Source organism: Mustela putorius, unplaced genomic scaffold (assembly GCF_011764305.1).
Source record: "Mustela putorius furo isolate JIRA1106 unplaced genomic scaffold, ASM1176430v1.1 tig00003853_pilon_pilon_pilon, whole genome shotgun sequence".
NCBI lineage: Eukaryota > Metazoa > Chordata > Mammalia > Carnivora > Mustelidae > Mustela > Mustela putorius.
This window is the reverse complement of record NW_025422005.1, coordinates 47,384,960-47,399,569: the sequence shown is the minus strand read 5'-3', so window position 1 is coordinate 47,399,569 and position 14,610 is coordinate 47,384,960. Positions and strand designations below refer to the sequence as shown.

General features: G+C 45.7%; 1 protein-coding gene across 4 annotated transcripts in view; it reads right to left on the bottom strand.

The window, feature by feature from the left end:
* The window catches only part of FGGY (FGGY carbohydrate kinase domain containing), a 697,591-nt gene that overhangs the window by 668,764 nt on the left and 14,217 nt on the right, over positions 1-14,610 (bottom strand). The window lies entirely within an intron of this gene.

Genomic DNA, 14,610 nt, shown 5'->3' with positions numbered 1-14,610 from the left:
CTACTAGTAGCTTATAAGCATATGCTGTTATTTCTCCAGACTCCTGCCATGTCCCTGGGAAGAGTACAGGGCAGTGTGTTAACCTGTGTATTTCCAGAGCACTTCGGGCACAGCACTGGGAGCCTTCCCATATGCACAAGGGGGCTCAGAATAGGCTCTGCCCCTTGCTGTAGCAGAGGCTCCCAAGGCCAGCACCATACACCCATATATTTCTGGGGCTTGGAGCAGACAAGGCATCCAAGAGGGTTGGTAGATTGACTGATCACACAGAAAACAGATACTTGGAAGTGTCGAGTGACTTGTCTAAGGTCATACCAGGAGCAGATGCTGACACTGGAGCTTAAGCCCAAGACTCTAGAACCCTGTGCTATGTGGCCACAAGTACTCAAATTACAGACCTTAGTATTGTGAGCCATCACAGTTAAGATGAGATTCTAACTATGTTCCTCTTTTTTTTTTTTACCTCTCTGGGTCTTTGCATGTCCTTCAGCCCACCATGACCCATTCCTCTGTCTCTCTGTTAAACCTTACATGTCCTTCAAGAGCCTGCAAGAATGTCCATCCTCTGTGGTGCTGTTCCCACCTCCCTGGCTGAGTGAGTGACCCCTCCTCTGGGCCGCCATAGCATCGTGCTCAAACAGCAAGTGTCTATTATAGACAGCATTGTAAGGTGGGGTATTATAGAGTAGAACTCAGAGTAGGCTCTGCCGTCCATGCTGCCCTGAGAGCCCATAGCGGGTAGGGCACTGTATCTCATTTATCTTTGGATCCATAGTACTCAGACCAGCTCCTGATCCATTGGAGGTATTTGGCGAATTTTCATTGAATAAATGAAGGTATCAGACCTTGGTGGGATCATATACTATTATATTATCAGTTTTTCAGCAGGGTTTGGCCCATGGGAAACCCTAGCAGCACATCAGAGGCTGGGAGGAGAGAGAGCTGAGCTATTTTTTCCCCTCTCCCTCTTTCAAGCTTAGAAGGCACTGTATTAGTTTGCTAGGGAACAGACTAGATGGGCTAAACAATAGAAACTTCTTCCCCCCAGTCCCGGAGGCTAGAAGTCCAAGATCAAGATTTTGACCAAGTTGGTTTCTTCTGATGTCTCTTTCCTTGGCTTGTAATTGACTTCCCTTCGTGTCTTCACATGGCCTTCCTTCTGCGTAGCCTGTGTCCAAATTTTCTCTTCTTGTAAGAACACCAGTCATACTGGATTAGTGCCCACCAAAATGACCTCATTTTAACTTAAGTATCTCTTCAAAGACTCCCATCTCCAAATATAGTCACATTCTGGAGTCCTGGGGGTTAGGATTTCAACACATAAATTTGGGGAGGGGGACACAATTCAGCCTATAACAGATGATTTCAAAGTCTCCCCACTCCTGTGACTTCCTGGGGGCTAGTCCCTAAACCTGCCTACACCTCCGCAAGAGCGTCTTTATAAATGCTATTCAATTTGAACCCTTTATGCGTGTGCTGGCTATTTCCTGGCAGGCCTCTCAGGGATCCGGATAATGAGGACCACGGTGGAAAAAACCTACAACCACTACAAAGTTCCTCAAAAGGGCAAAGTTTAATGCTAAACTGTGATGAATTCAAGGCCAAATAACAGATCCTTCCTTCCCTGTGCCTCATTCTCCTCATCTGCAAAATGGGAATACTAAAAGCAGTCCCAGGATCCTTATGAACATCCTGTGTGATAGAGGGCAGAATAGCTCTGCACACTGGAAAGGCAATGAGAGTAAAAGGCTACTTAGTCCACAGGGTGGACACACTTTTCCAGGAGCAGAGAACAGCTCGATAGCTCTAAGTTCCTAGGTCAGGAGGAGTCTGCAGATCAAAGTTCTGAAAAAAGGAGAGGGGTGTCAAAAAGGACCAGAGCTCGCTGCTAGCGGCAGAAAATGGGTGAGGCAGGAGGTGGGGCATTTTTTAATGGGCCTCTTGTCAGGATAAGTTCTAGACACAAGGGAGGGCCTCTTTCCTCCTCCTTGGTTAATAATGACCCACCTCATGGGCTTGCTGAGTATCTGTGGAAAATGGCCCAGGCAGAGATCCTGGATACGTCTATTTATGATGATGTTGACATAGAGAAGACCAGTATATTCATGCAGAGGCCATGTTTCCTGTTTTTATAAACATCTCCAATGTGAGAAAAGGCTTCAATGGGTCCATGGGCACAATTTATAGCTTGTTCTGTGCCAACATAAATCAAGCATGCATACCATCCCAGTGAAATAACTCAGATGGTTGATTTAGGGTGGTGAGGATCTGCAAACAGCCTGGATTCCAAGGCAGCTCATTCTTACACCCTGTGATGGGCTTAGCTTTTGTCTTTGGGAGCAGAGAGGGTCCATCCCGCCACACGGTGCAGAGTGGAAAGCATGTGGATTTTGGTATAAGACAGTATGGGTTCAAAGCCATGATGACGTAAGGTTTAGTTTCCTCCTCTGTAAAACCAGGCCATCAGCTGCCTCAGGAGGTTGTTGGAAGAATTAAAGGAGGCCACAGGGCCTTGGTAGGTGCTACTTTGGTGATAAAATCACCTTTCTTTCCTTAAGCTCTTGCATTCTGTTGTTTTTTATGTCTTCTAATTTAAAACTGGTCTCCAAGTTAGCATAAATGGAGTCAGTCACAAGGTGTGAACACCAAAGACACTCAGAACACAGTGTGCTTGAAGACAATGAAAGGGGCCCCAAGACTCAGGCTGAAGCTTTGTCCAGCAGCACATTGAAGACCACAAAGCCCTTTCTCTCGCACAAGCTTCTTTGGATGCGAATTCTTATAACTAGCTTTGTGTAGAAACAAATGATTTTACTTTAGAATAACAAAAGTGGAATAATAGCTTAATAAGACAAGTCACATTGCAGCCCGTAATATTGTACTCTTGGGGATTAAAGTGGTTTCTGAGCCACTGGGGATCTTTAGCAGTTTCTGAAAAAGAGTACTGCTATTAAGATTGAGCTCAGATGAATCCTCTGTGGATGGTTTTTTTTTGTTTTTTGTTTTTGTTTTTGTTTGTTTTTTGTTTTTGCCAGCCTGTTCAATGCCTATACAATCTTAGATGCTGCAGAAAATACATGTGCAGTGTCTTTCATGACTCAAACCTAAGAGCATGGTGTTTAGTGGATTCAGAAGATCTGACTCTGGCCCTAACTCTGCTATTCACTTACCAGGAGACCTTGCAAAATCATTTCCCCACTCTTGGCCTCAGTGTCTTCACTGGTGGAAAAGAAATATCCCAAGCCTAACTAACTCACAGGCAGATGGGGGAGGAGCCAAGGAGAAGATGAAGGTGTGGTAGTTTATTGACCATGACTAGCAGGCATCTCAGTGCCAAAAAAGAAGGCTGATTTCCGCTCCCCAAACCTCAGCCTCACCCACTTCAAAGGCATCAGCATCTTCCTACACCCCTGGTGTCCTCCCCTGCTGGTATTATTCCTCAGCAAGCTCTTCGACTGCTTCCTTCTACATAGAGCGGACACTGTTATTTTTAATATAATTATTTTAATGTATTTTCAACCTTTTATTTTAAAAGAATTTTGAGTTACAGAAATGTTGCAATACTTATGCAAAATATTTTAATGCACCCTGCACCTAGATTTCCCAAATGTTAACATTTCACAGGGCTTGCTTTATCTCTAAGGATAGATAGATAGATAGATAGATAGAGATACCTTACTCCTTCTGGCCATTCAGGTTTTAGCCAAAATGCCATCTCTGAAAGGTCCCCTTCCCTGACCAGTTAATCCCTTAACTCCACGTCCCCGCTGTGTCACACCATTCTCACTGAAGTTCTCAAATGATACTTTCTTTGACTATTTGCTGGACCCCTCTCCGCCTCCCTGGCTAGGATGGAAGTTTTCCATTTGCCTTGTCTTGCTTGCTGCTGAATTCTCAGAACCTAGAACAGAGCCTGCAAAGAACAGACACGGAACCCTATTTTGCTGAGTCAGCAACTTGGGGACTTACTAGGTCTGGCCTGTGCAGGATCCAGATGTGCGTATGGCCTGGTTCTCTATGCTCAGAGTGTAGATGTCCCCAAACATCTGCATGCCCTAGCTGCAACATTCACTTGCATCAGGAGATCACTGCTGCATCCTGTTCTCAGAGATTACCTAGAGCATGGCTACCATTTGCATGGAAGTCCTCTGAGAAAGAGAAAGAAAACTACGCTCACAGACACAGAAAGAGAGAGCACGGCCAATTTAGTGGTTTATGTACTGGCTCTGAAGACTGCCTTGTTTACCTTCAGGTTCTGCCACTTACTACTGGTGACCTTGGGCAAATTACTTAAACACTGTGTCTCGGTCGCCTTGTGTAACATACAGATAATAAAAATATCTTCTTCATAAGCGGTTCAGTGAGTAAATGCATTAATATATTTTACATGCTTGGAGCCATGCCTGGCACACACAGTAAGTGTTCGGCCAGTGTCAGCACAACATGTATTACATAATTGAGAGCAGACAGTATGTACTGCTTTACCATTTGGCCAAATATCCCAAATATTCCATGTCAATACATAGGCCATGGTTATTAATGGCTAATAACTTTCCATCATACAAATGCACCGTAAGTTTCCTAACCTGTCCCCATTGCTAGATATTTAAGGTGCTTCTGATTTCACTCTATTATAAACAGTACTACACTGAACATCCTTGTACACGTATCATCAGACCTAACAGTAACTATTTTTTCTCACTGTATTCCTAGAAGGAGAATTGCTGGGTGAAAGGCTATGCATAATTTCTGACCTGAGATATAGATTCCAAGTGCTTAGGACAGGTTTTCCTGACAGAGGCGTTTCCTCAGGGACCCAAGTCCAGAGGCCAGGGCGGCTCCCATTTCCAGCCATTTCCACATCGCCCTGTGTCCCAGGGCCAGTTGGGCAGCAGTCTGTATGTCTGGGGAGGCCACCACAGACAGGTTCCTGTCATCCTGTTTACTCTGCTCTGGGCAGGAAAACAACCTGGATGTTTTCTTCTCAGAAGGTATCAGAGACCTTTGCTTTGAACTTCGTCTAAGAGAATAAAAACAACATGTACCATGCCTGCTCTTTCCCTGCTGGCTTTTCCTCTGTTCTTTGACCTGTGATACCACATCTGCCAAAGCATCCATACTTAGACCCCTTTCAATCACAGCTTTCCCATCCCATCACCCAGCAGAAACATTTCTGTTTTTTATAGCTTAGCTCAAATGCCACTTCTTCCAGGAAGCCCTCTCCCCTTTCACCCATGTATCCTGGTGGGATGGGAAAAATACATCTAGTTTTTTACCTGCTTGGTCACAGATTGTGGGATGCCCTTTCTCACAAGAGGAGGAGAGTCTGCTGGTGATTTTCAGACAGTCCGAGCAGCCCTTACACATCCTCTCCCCTACCTCCCTAGTTAAATGGGGATCAATCACTCTGTAGCAGGAAGAGTGGGCCGACACTGGTACTCAAGTTGAAAAGGGGGAATGGCCCGAGTCTAGCAGGTTTTCTCTGAGATGGCAAAATAAATTGTGCAGCCACTGTCTCCAAAGAGGAGGACCCGTGTCCCATACCCAGGTAGTATCCCTCCCCCAGTGTGGGCAGAACCTCTGAGTCAAAGTAAAAGCCATAAGACTTAACAGGAAGAGACATGCAGAGAACACAGGAGGAACAGACCTAGGTTTTGTGGGGCTTGAAGCATATGCAATTGGGCTAGGGCAGGGTGGAGGGGGAGAGCTTTCCTTAAGAAAAATAACGATGAATGTAAAATATCCATAACCACTCCAACTTACCCAACAGGGGAAACAAGATGGAGGACAGGGGGTGGGGAATGGAAGAAGCAGCATGTTCATCCACTGAGCTTAAAAAAGTCCTTCTGCTACAAATTTTATCACTGAGCTATGGGCATATTCCAGGATCCCTCTCAGAAGGTGCTGAGCAAGCGAGGGGCTCTGAAGCTTGAACTTCATTGCCATCATCTGTGCGGTTAGAACTTTCTAGAGCTGAAGACCAGAGGAAGACTCTTCTCTAGACTCCATCCCTTATAAGCCTCCAGGGTTTGGGGCAACCTCTACCCCATATAGCTGAGATGAAATCTTCTGCCAAATGCAGGGAGATGGCAAGCCAGATTTATGTGGTTTAGAAAGATATAAATGAATATGATATTTCTTGCACTGAAGTATCCTGAAACATCTTACCTATACCATACTCTGGTGATACCTTTATTTTTAAAAGGTGATCAAGCAATATATCCTGAGAAAATTTTTCCCTTCACGAGTCTCAGTCTCCCCATCTCAAACATGGGGATGGTAAAACTGACCTCATCACTGGTGTGGCATGAGAAGGAAATAAGCAAATACAATGAAAGATCCTGGCATAGGGGAGCCATTATTTCTGAGCATCTGCTCGACCCCTGGCGCTTGGGGAGGTCCTGGGCACAGGCCTGGGAACTGCCAGCTCACAGACCAGAGGACCTTTCTTAGACTGAAGCCCCAAGGGTTCGGGAAACATAGGTCAGCTTTGGGAGCACACCCAGATCCAGCAGTCTGGGGGAGAAGATCCAAGCACATGAATGTCTTGTTGTCTTCCATGGCAAATCATGGCCCCTCTGAAGACCTCAATTTTCACCAGAATCTGGGGAGGATATCAGAAGGGCTAGCCGAGGTAAGCACCTAGCATAGAACAGGTAGAAGTGGAAACGTGTTCTGTTACATCCATTCCTACCAAGGCTGAGGTTCTTTGGTGGGGCCCTCCCTCTGGTTCCCTGGGAGGCACTTCTGAATCCTTTTCTATGACTCAAGCTCCAGGCAGAAGGCTTAGGATACTTCCTCCTTCCTCTTAGTTCTACTGAATTCTATTTAAATGAAGCATCCTCCTTCAAGCAGGAAACTCAAACCACTTCCTCCAACTAAAGAGTTTTTGCAACGTCCTTTTGCCTTAACATTTAGCCAGATGACCAGCTGTGAAAGCCAGAAGAAGCCTTTGATATAGGGGTGGCTCTGTGACACTTTTTCCTGGTTCCTGTGCTGACTCAGGACAATAGGTCTGGACTGAGAACCCAAGTCTTCATCCCCAAGCTCTTCCCCCTTGACTTCCTGGGACTTCCTACCTTTCAGCATCATTCAGTCCACAAGCAGCCTGCTGTCCAGATGGCAGGCCACATCGAGTGATACTTGTTCACTCCTAGTACCTACTTCCTTCATGCCTTTCTCCCCTGCACCAGCTGTGTCTTTGTCATAGTTCATTCTCATGAGGACAGGGGACATCCTGATATCATATACTGGGCACTTGACTGAGAGCCTGGAGCCCATGGCTTTGCCAACAATGCATGCAGTTTCAGCGATGTCCCTAAGCTTCCACTCAGGTACAGAAGAATAGGGGCTGAACCAGACTGGTCTGAGGGGTGTCCTAAAGAGCAGTCCATACACTCCTCATCCTACTTCTTGCTCTTTATGTTAAGGACCCGGCTCCCTGTTCATGTCAGCATAAGGCTTAAACTCCCATGCTCTTCTTTAAAGCTATTGTTCACTGAGCACTTGCTAGAGACCAGGCCCCATGCTAGGACCTGAAGATATTTAAATGAATAACATTGCTCTTACTCTGAGGGAAATCCCAGTGGGAACCAAGAACATTTAAAGATGAAAAGAAAGGGGCTAATTGCTAGGGAAAACAAACAAACAAACACACAACAACAACAAAAATCCAAATCACAGAGCTGGCTACCACAGGCCCATTGGAGGCCATTTCCCAGAGGGAGAACCACACTGAGTGTTGAGGATTCAGTAGGAGATCTCGGAGTTCAGAGCAGGTGAGGGAAGGGGGTTCCAAGAACAGGAAACAGCATGTGCAGAGATTTAGAAGGAATTCAACATGGCTGCCACTGCAATGCTCATGTCTTAAGCAGCAGAAGAGTCCAGGAAAGAGAAGAGAGGACGTGCCAGAGGTTTTTGGACCTTGAACCTCCCCACACAGAAGGAGATACCTCTGTCTAAAAGCAGTTTCTGGGAGTTTTCAGTGCAATGAGAGGTCAAGGCACTTGCCAAATTCAGATAGCAAAACCAACCTCCACGCAAGACAACCCAACATAGCGTGAGCCCAGGACTCTCAGATGGTTTCACAGCAGAATCTCTAACTAAGACTTGAAGAAAACAGTCTTAAAAGTAAGACAAATATTTAGAGTTTTAAAAGCTCAGCCTACAAATTAGGAGGAATGGGAAACTTGTTCTAACTTGTTGAGATGTGCAACTTTGTTCTAATTTAAAGCAGATTTTGTTCTCTGGTGGGAGATAGATTGAAATCCTCCTGACTGCTCAATAATATGATGGAAACCACTTCTGAGGAGCCAGTGTTTTATGTTAGAGACGACCAAATTTAATAAGGTAACAGAAGAAAAAAAAAGTGACGTCAATACAGCTTTATCTGAGAATCAAATGAAATATGCTATTGACCCGACTGAAGTTGTTCCAGTCTTAACTGCTATAGAAGGGAAAACTGAAACTTTTCAATCCCTTGGTCCTCTTTGCATTCCCCATCCCCTGACCCTAAGATACTTATTCCGCAAAAAGTAAGAGCTTGCTCAGCAGAAGGAAGATGGAGTTTCACTTCGCTTTTCCCCATCCCTTCCAGTGCAGGAGGGAACTAATGTTTCCTGACTACCTGCTCAGAGCCTGGCCCCTTATCCTCACTGAACTTCCATTATAATGTGGAACTCTGTGAGGAACTCACTATTTTCTCCTTCTTAAAGGGAGGCAACCAAGGCTCAGAGAGGTTAGGTGAACTTGTTAAGGTCACAGAGCTCAGTTAATATTATTCCTATGACTGACTGAGTTAGGATCGTGATCTGCTTCTTACCTGACACAAAAGCCTGTGCTCTTTCCACCTGCCCCACTGCATTCTGAGAATCTGCATGTTTGGTGCATGGAGCATGGCTGTCTACACATAGTGTCTGTGAATGAAGGGCTTTCAGAGCAATGGAGTAGTATGAGTCCCCTTTAGTCATTCATCCAACAAGCAATTATTGGGCGCCATGGTGCACCAGGCATTATTCTAGGCACTGGGAAGCAGATAGGCAAATCCCTGCCTTTGCATATTCAGACCCTAGGGGTTCAACAGTATGGTAGCTGTGAGTGAGGACTGAGGACTCAGTGAGGTCCAGACACCTGAGATCATGTCTTCATACTGCCACTGGCAACCTCTGTGACTGTGGACATATTACCTCACCTCTCTGCACCTCCATCTCCTCATCTGTACTGAGGGGCAAATAGTAATATCTCCCTTTATAGGTTTCATGAAGACTGAATTGGCTGCTATTTGCAAAGCTTTTAGAGCAGATGAGTATTGCTGAATAAATAATGGGGGGACATAGCCAGTAACAAAGTATGATGTTATCTGATATCAAGTGTGAAAGGGAATGGGGATAGCGTATGTTGGTGGTAGGTTTGCAATCTTAGTTACAGTGGCCAGGGAAGGCCACACTGAGAAGGTGTCCTCTGAACAAACACCTAAAAGTCAGTGAGCTGACAGGAGCCATGCTTGGGCCTTGCCTTGACGGTTCAGAAAGCAATGAAGGATTTTATGGGCCTACCCCTGAATCTTAATTATGAGTGTTGATTTCCTCAAACTATAGATTTAGTGACATGCTAAACAAATTAGATTATTATATCATGACATGATATAAATTATCAATGTGTTTGTAGAAGATTCCGCCTCTAATGTGGTCTCAGAGACCAGTGAGGGATAAAGTCATTTCTGGAATATTCCTTTATAGCAAGGACACAATTATTGAAGTTATTGTGGTTTATGAGGCACATTCACAGTCCTTATCTCCTAGATAAAGCTGGCCCCAGCTGTCTCCAGGGCCCATACCACTGTGCTGGTATTCCGCCCGTGACTTTCTCTTGGCTCATACCCTGCCGAGACTCTTGTCTCAGGATTGGATGTGGGCGCAAAGACATCGCTGAGTCTAGCTGTCCCCTGAGTGAAAATGATTAAGTCTGACCACGTGTCCACTGCCCTGATCATACAGAAATGGTCTTTTTAGATGATGGGATGATTGAAGAACAATTTTATTTGGTGGATTCTCCATATGCTCTCTGAAAACCGTTTTTTATGTTTCCAGGGTACAAAAGTTAGGAACCTGGTTAACAAATTTCATCCTCATTATTATAACATAAGATAAAGAACACTGGCCTGGGATGCTGGAGACAAGTGTTCATCTCTGGGCTCTGTCGTTAACTTCCATATGTCTGTGTACATCACGACTTCTGTCTCTGGCTCTAGTCCCCAGTTTGCAAAATGAGGTAAAAAAAAGGGGGGGCACCTGGGTGGTTCAGTTGGTAAAGCTCTGACTCTTGATTTATGCTCAGGTCATGATCTCAGGGTTGTAAGATTTGGCCCCAATCCAGTTCTGTACTGAATGGGGAGCCTACTCAGGATTCTCTCCCTCCCTCTCTTTCTGCCCCTTCCCATATACCCCTCTAACAAAAGAAAAAAAGAAAAGATAATGAGGAGGTAAGGGGACATATACCTGCACACACATATATAGCCTGTTCTTCATTTACTGATTATCTTCTCTGGAGGCGTAGGACACACACTATTTCAATCTTAAGATCACAACAATCCCGAGTGTCATTACTGCTACATGGCAGGTGAATTATTGTGCAGTGGAAAGAGGCCAAGAACAAGACTGGACCCCAGGCCCAACCTAGCTATTCACTGCAATTGCTTAAGGCATTCTAAGAATCTTCCTAAGACTGTCATTCTTAAATCCTGTCATTTAAGAATGCAGGGACTTCACCTGGCTTTCTGCAGAAGCCATCCTGTCCTCTTGACCCTTCCTTTTCTGCAGCTTGAGTTGTAGATAATCTCTCCTTCCAATGTCTATCTCGTGAGTTTCAGCCCAGTTATGAAGAACCCCCCTCCTCCCGCTGATGCAAAAGGAAAACAGAGGCACAGACTGGCATGCAAGTGACAGCCGCTGTCCAAGGCGATTCTCTGTTTCATCATCTCGCCCCTGGAGGCAGACCAGACTAAACACAGAAATGGTGCTTGTAAGTGGGGCCAGAAGCCTCCCACAAAGTGGCTCACTCAGCTTCACGGGAAGCCCGGGTCTCCTGGGGATCAGCTGTCAACCCTGGGACCCTTCTCTGGAAGCCCCTTCTCATGGCGACGGTGAGAGAAGATGGGTGGTGTGGTCTTTGGAGAGACACTGTATGTGTAGCACCACCTCTAATTCTCTGTGTGATCTGGGGCAAGTTGCCTCCTCCATTTCTAGGAAGACGGCATTGGAGCTGGTCTAGGGGAAGCAGGCATCTCAGAACTTGGGAATGAGCCAAACTGGGTTTGGACCCCCACTTTTGCCACTTATTAGGGCAATATGAGATGTGACCCTGCGGTCAAGGCAGCTGGCAACTCATCCAGAGTTCCTCTGCTCTAAACTTGAACCTGGACTGGAAGACAAAGCATCAGGCTCTGCTGCTCACTAGCTGTGGGGCAGTGGGGCATCACTTAGCTTCTCTGGGCCTCAGCCTCCCCATCTGTAAAACACTCAGCATAACAAAGTTCTGTGCACTTCAAACTATCAGCGGCTCCTATCAGTGCAACTGGCCTTGGAGGCTGTGGTGGTCTTCAAGTATATCAAGGCAAGACTGTGCAGTCAGATTTTATTTCTAAGTCAAAAAGGTATAGACAGTGGTGCTTCTCAAAATTTGGTATGTTTATGAATCATCTGAGATCTAGTTACAATGCAGCTTCTGATTCAGTAGGTCAGGAGAGGGGGGGCTGGTGCTGAGATGCTGCTTTTCTTACAAGTTTTCAGAGCAGGCTGGTCCAAGCAGGGGCCCATACTTTGAGTTGCAAGACTTAGAGTCACATGGCTTCCACAGCACAGATAATAATGAACCCACTACATGATGATTATGAAGCAACTGCCTGCTTTTAGTGGTTTATCGTTGAATTCATTAGATAAAGGAATGTTCACAGAAGGCCTGCTACAATGATGGAATCTAGGCACAATGGTGGAAAGTAGGATTTTAATGGGAAACAAGAGCCAGGGTCTGCATTCCCAGAGTAGTTATTCTAGTGGCAGAGATGAATCAAGCAAACAATTAGGAAACCCAGGTACAGGGTTTGGGCATGTCCAGCGTGTTGAGGGGGCAGATGGCTAGAGAGCATCAGGGAAGGCCTCTGGGATGAAGGGACATGGAGCCCGAAAGCTGGCCCTGAGCAGGTGGAGTACTGAGGCAGAGGGAACAGCATTACTGGGAGCAAGGCCACCCCGTCAGTCAGAGGCTCAGTCTTGATTCAAATCATGTCTGTCTGACCCAAGATTTACTCTTGCTAGTATCTTCCCTGATGCATGAATCAAATCTTGCACAAAGCTGCCAGCGGTCCTTCCCCAGTGATGTCAGAGCACCTGGCCGCCGAATGGAAAGATAATCTGGGGAGCAGAGGTCTCGGCATCACCTGACAGCCATGGCAATTACGAAATTTGTCTCCACATGAAACCTGTTGCACCACCAACACCATCCAGGCTTGGCTTCCAGTTCCTTTCTCTTGAAGACATGTGACTGGGAAGTGTGGTTGCCCTCCCCATCGCTGCTAATAATAACCCTTACTTTTTTTAACCAACAATGAACTTTGAAACTTGGCTGTTGGTTGTCAGTCACATCAGCTGGCTGTTCCTTGGGTGAAGTTCATCGGAAACTTACCTTACCTACCTTAGGTACATCAGTGTTCCTAAAATGCTAAGCTTGGTGCTTGGCATATTATAAGCACTCAGTATGAGAAGGAAAGAAAGTCAGAGGGGTTAAGTGATTTCCCTAGTCTCCAAAGCAGATAAATGGTAACTTAAATTTGAAATTAAGTCTACCTCTGGGGCACCTGGGTGGCTCATTCAGTTACACATCTGCCTTTAACTCAGGTCATCATCCCAGGGTCCAGGGATCAAGTTCTGCATCAGGCTCCCTGCTCTGTGGGGAGTCTGCTACTCCCTCTGCCCCCTCCCTCCTGCTAGGGCTCTCTCTCACACACAAAAATAAATAAATAAAATCTTAAAAAAGAAAAGAATTAAGTCCACCTATGAAGCCCAGCACCTTTCTCCAAATCCTCAGACTCTCCTTATGTTCGAATTATACCCTTTGCCATTGACTTTGTAGGGTCTCCCACTAGGGTGGGCAGATACATTGCCTTGCCCAGTGATACTGGGCTTGGCCATCTGACTTGTCATGGGCAAAGGAATATGCCTGAAAAGGACAGCATGACAGTTCTGGCTGGACACCTCAAGAGGCATTATCTGTTTCATGTTCTCCTCTGCTCACTTGCTCAATTACCATGAGAAGAGCAACCACAGGCTACTTTCTAGCCTAGCTGTCAGAATGAGACAGAGCAGATACAAACCTGACCCGAAGCTGCACCAAACCCAAGCCAGTCAACCCTCAAACTCGTAAGTGAGAAAAAAAAAATCCTTGTGGTTGTGACTGAGCATTGGATGGTTTGTTACCAAGCAGTACTGTGGTAAGATCTGACTAACACACTCCACAAAGAAGTACAGCCAAGCCAGCCCAGCTCTGCAAGTATTTCTTGAGTTCTTCATGGGAAATAAAAAGGAATTAAAGTCATTTCTGCCTTCAAAGATAGTTTCATTGCTCTTGTCCTTTGTTGATCGCAGATCATTATTTTATAACAAACAAATTAGTGAGTATGTCTGTTTGTCTTGTTGAAGAGAAATGCATAGTGTTATCAAATGGTATCTAGCAATATCAAGGCATCTATTTTCTAAGAACTCAGTTGAATCATACTATTAACTTACTCTAAGGTATAAAATCAATTAAGGTATTCAAGTAGCCTTACTGGGGATGTAAGACTCAACTCAGCTGGTTCTTAGGGATGGGAAGGGCTGAAAGACACTAGATACGCCTTCCTTCCAAATCATAGGGCTTTCGTGTTCAGGAGTTTTGGCTGAGGTGGGAAGCAACCAGAGGGATCTGCGTTCAAATCCTCAGGCTGCTGCTTCCCAGCTGGGTGACCTGGGGCAAGTCACAGGTCTCTGACTTCAGATGAGATTTCCTCCAACCCCCCCTCCCCACCCCCTGAGCTCTCTTCCCTTTACATTCAAAGGCCCTCTCCTGTCTGCCTGGGAGGACCTTTGTTGGCCCCCTCTCTGCCAAGAATTGAGACCTCCCCACCTTTAGGTCCCAGCTACACCCAGCGGAAATGATCCTGCCCCTGGGGGGACCCTGGGATCCTCCTTTGCACCTATGTCTCTTTTCTTAGGACAGACACTGAGCTCCTTCAGGACACGGCAGCCCCTCTGAATCCTTAGATCCCCAGTGACTTGCGCAGTGCCTGGCATGTGTCAGTAAATACCAGCTGGCGTTAGCTAAATTAAATGGAATTACCCCAAATATCATCCAGCAGGAAAGGAGTTTAAAGTATGGCTCCTACACTGTTTCTTTGTTTTTTACTTTTTAAAAGCATTTCAGGGCTAAATACATAAGTAAAAAAGAGACACACGTTTCAAAAAACAGATCCACACAAACACACATGTGGGCAAACAAACATACGCCAAACACAACCCTAGGAGGTTTCTGCAGACTTGTCTCTCATTTCAGGCCTGTAATTTCCCTCTTGGCCGACATCAG